The sequence below is a fragment of the Chroicocephalus ridibundus genome, chromosome 3, assembly GCF_963924245.1.
Source record: "Chroicocephalus ridibundus chromosome 3, bChrRid1.1, whole genome shotgun sequence".
In the NCBI taxonomy this organism is placed as follows: Eukaryota; Metazoa; Chordata; class Aves; order Charadriiformes; family Laridae; genus Chroicocephalus; species Chroicocephalus ridibundus.
Genome location: NC_086286.1, coordinates 67,627,680 through 67,632,101, shown reverse-complemented (window position 1 = coordinate 67,632,101; position 4,422 = coordinate 67,627,680).

Here is a 4,422-nt window from a genome sequence, read left to right as displayed (position 1 = left end):
TTTCTGGAAGAACAGGAGTGTTTAGTGACTCTGGGACAGATGTGCCAGAAGAGAAGAATCGAATTAATTTATATGTAATTCACGTCAATGACTCCACCTCAAAAGCTACTACAGATGGTATCCTAATGAACCTCATCCTTTTCTGAGCTGGAAAAGCCTTCTTTTCACACGTCAATATTTCTTCCTTATACCTTGATGCTGGTCAAAGCAAATAAGACTCACCTGTCCACAGTGCTTCTGATCACACAGAGAAAAGCAAGTCCTCAATAGATTTTATTGATGCAAGGCTTCAGATGAAGGTAGAAAAATACAGTGTTAAAACAAGCATGATCCAAACCTTATAGCTGACTATAAGTAAGACTGGTGACAACTTTAGAGAAACTAACCGTGAGTAAAATCTAATAGGCAAGGAAGGAGAGGTGGTGGGGTGGCCCTCTATGTTAGGGGCAGTTTTGAAAGTCTAGAACTTAACAGTGTGAATGACAGTGTTGAGCGTGTACGGATAAGAATTAAGGGGAAGGCCAACAAGGCACACATCATGATGGGAGTTTGTTATAGACCCCCTAATCAGGATGTAGAAACTGATGAAGTATTCTATAAGCAGCTGGCAGAGGTCTCACGATCATTTGTCCTTGTTCTTGTGGGGGCCTTCAACTTCCCAGATATCTGCTGGAAATACTACGCAGCAGAGAGAGAACAGTCCTGGAGGTTCCTGGAGTGTGTGGAAGACAACTTCCTAACACAGCTGGTGAAGGAACCAACTAGGGGAAGTGCCCCACTGGACCTACTGTTTGTTAACAGAGAAGGTCTTGTGGGGGATTTAAAGGTTGGAGGTCGTCTTGGGCACAGTGACCATGAAATGGTAGAATTTTCTATTCTTGGTGAAGCAAGGCGGGGAGTGAGCAGAACTGCCACCTTGGATTTCCGAAGGGCAGACTTTAGCCTGTTTAGGAGCATGGTCGAGAGTGTCCCTTGGGAGGCAGTGTTGAAGAGCAACAGTGCCCAGGAAGGCTGGTCATACTTCAAGCAGGTGCTCTTAGAAGCACAGGAGAAGGCCATCCCCATGTCTTGAAAAACGAGCCGACGGGGAAGAAGGCCAGCCTGGCTAAATAGAGAGCTTTGGCTGGACCTCAGGAAAAAAAGGAAAGCTTACATTCTCTGGAAAAGGGGGTTGGCAATTTATGAGGATTATCAAGATATAACGAAGCTATGTAGGGGGAAAATTAGAAGGGCCAAAGCTCAATCAGAACTCAGCTTGGCCACTGCAGTTAAAGACAATAAGAAGAGATTCTTTCAGTATATCAGTAGAAAAAGGAAGACTAGGGAAAATGTAGGCCCACTGATGAATGACACAGGTGCCCTAGTGGTGGAAGACACAGAGAAGGCAGAGTTATTGAATGCCTTCTTTTCTTCGGTCTTTACTGCTAAAGTTGTCCCTCACGAATCCCATACCCTGGAGGCAAGGGGGGAAGGTCTGGAGAGAGGAAGATTTTCCCTCAGTTGAGGAGAACCGGGTCAGAGACCACTTGGCCAAGCTGGACATTCATAAGTTCATGGGCACTGATGGGATGCACCCGCGAGTGCTGAGAGAGCTGGCAGATGTTATTGCTAGACCACTCTCCATCGTCTTTGAAAGGTCATGGGGAACAGGAGAGATGCCTGAGGACTGGAGGAAGGCTGACATCACTCCAATCTTCCAAAAAGGCAAGAAGGAAGACCCAGGGAACTACAGACCGGTTAGTCTCACCTCTGTCCCTGGGAAGGTAATGGAGCGACTCATTCTGGATGTCATCTTCAAACACGTTGAGGAACAGGAAGTTATTGGAAGTGGTCAACATGGATTTACCAAGGGTAATTCATGCTTGACAAATCTGATAGCTTTCTATGATGTTATAACGGGTTGGCTGGATGAGGGGAGAGCCGTAGATGCCATCTACCTTGACTTTAGCAAGGCTTTTGACACTGTCTCCCATAACATCCTCATTAGGAAGCTGAGGAAGTATGGGCTAGATAAGGTGACACTGAGGTGGACTGAGAGCTGGCTGTGTGACAGAACTCAGAGGGTTGTGATCAGCGGCACAGAGTCTAGTTGGAGGCCTGTAACCAGTGGTGTCCCTCAGGGGTCAATACTCGGTCCAATTTTGTTCAGTATATCCGTTAATGACCTGGATGATGGGACAGAGTGTATCCTCAGTAAGTTCGCTGATGATACCAAACTGGGAGGGGTGGCTGGCACCCCAGAGGGCCATGCTGCCATCCAGCATGACCTGGACAGGCTGGAGAGCTGGTCAGAGAAGAACCTAATGAGGTTCAACAAAAGCAAGTGCAAGGTCCTGCACCTGGGGAGGAAGAATGCTAAGCACCAGTATAGGTTAGGGGTGGACCTGCTGGGAAGTAGTTCTGAGGAGAAGGATCTGGGGGTCCTAGTAGACAGTAAATTATCCATGAGCCAACAATGTGCCCTTGTTGCCAAAAAGGCCAATGGAATCCTGGGCTGCATAGGGAAGAGTGTGGCCAGTAGGTCGAAGGAGGTCATTCTCCCCCTCTACTCTGCACTGGTGAGACCACAACTGGAGTACTGTGTCCAGTTTTGGGCTCCCCAGTTCAAGAGGGACAGGGAACTACTGGAGCGGGTCCAGCGTAGGGCAACTAAGATGATTGAGGGGCTGGAGCACCTCCCTTATGAGGAAAGGCTGAAAGAGCTGGGACTCTTTAGCCTGGAGAAGAGAAGGCTGAGGGGAGAGGAGACCTTATTAACATTTACAAGTATCTAAAGGGTGGGTTGAAGGAGGATGGTGCCAGACTCTTTTCAATGGTTCCCAGTGACAGGACGAGGGGCAATGGGCACAAGTTGGAACATAGGAAGTTCCTTTCAAATACACAGAAAAACTTCTTTACGGTGAGGGTGACAGAGCACTGGCACAGGCTGCCCAGGGAGGTTGTGGAGTCCCCTTCTCTGGAGATTTTCAAGACTTGCCTGGATGCAGCCCTGAGTGTTGTGCTCTAGGCAGTCCTGCTCTAGCAGGGGAGTTGGACTAGATGATCTCTAGAGGTCCCTTCCAACTCTGAAGATTCTGTGATTCTGTGATTTATTGTACATATTGAATTAAAGCAAGCAGACTTTGAGCAAAAATAGGGTGACGGAATCTTAATAATCTGTTTGGGTTTTTTTTAAAGAGAGCAGGACACCACAGCCATGTCTTTGTATGCATAACCTTAAGTTGTCCATTAAATAATGTGGAACAGCTAGGTGCAGTCAGAGGTTGTGCAACTATTAGACCCAGTAATACAATACTAAATGTTTATGAACTCAGGAGCTTGAATTAACTCTCACTGACTCTTTTGGGACAGAGAGTTTAGAAAAGTTTAACCTAATATGTAAAGATAAACCTAGCGATAATATACTGAAAGTCCACAATTCTCTTTAGTCTATGTCTCCCGACTGTATTCCTCTTCATCTTCGGAAAGATTTTTATAAATTCCACATGCGTTTGGAGTGCATGAAATACTCATGATATCGGCAACCTACAAAGGATTTGTTTGTTTCAAGTGCCACTGATATATCTGTGAGGCATTTCTTTCTAAAATGTCCCAAGAGTCTTCTTTTTTGTGTATTAGCAGGTAAAACTATTGATGCCAAACAGTGAAAAAAGATTTTAATGAAGTGATCTGACTGAACAACAAAACCAAAAGTCAAACTGCGTTTACATGCCACTCCAGTATCAGTTTGTCTTTTTTTTTTTCTTTTCCACATGAGCAATTCTAGGCCAGGTAATAAAAGTATATTTTGCATGAAGGGCAGACAAATGGGAGATGGAGGTGAGCGGCAGGGAGCATGAGAATGAGGTGCAGTGTTGGCTCCACACCTGAGCTGGCAGGTCCTGCAGCACCTGTGTGGTCAGAAGGCTGCAGGAGACAGTGGCCATCCTCCCCAGCGGGGTTCCCTCTTTCTTCCAGACCTACCACGCTGGAGCCAAGGCCTGAGCTGTCTCAAGGAGTGACCAAGACTAGAACAGAAAGGTATCAGAGGTACCTCCTCAGGGGTGGAGAGGGGAAAAGCAGGGTTCAGAGGCAGCAGAGAAAATTATGTTTTGAAGTTAAAAACCATTTTAGGATCTTTTTCAATACTGGAGTTTACACTCCAGGGTAGCTCTTACCCCTCTCAGAGCATTTCCTTGACCTCTGCCAGGGCAGACAGCTGAGTGAGCAGCGCTGAGGATGGATGGGGAAGCACCACTGTGGGGACCAGCCCCAGGGCAGAGCTCCTTGCTGCTCTGCTGCAGAGACACTTGCTGCCACACGCGCCTGATTGTGCTGAGCCCAGTGCAAACCAAGAGACCTGCATGGTCAACGGGATGATGCTGCAAACCGTCATAACTAGCATGCTCAGTCTCCTTTGTCCTTCCCAAACTGCTTCTCTTC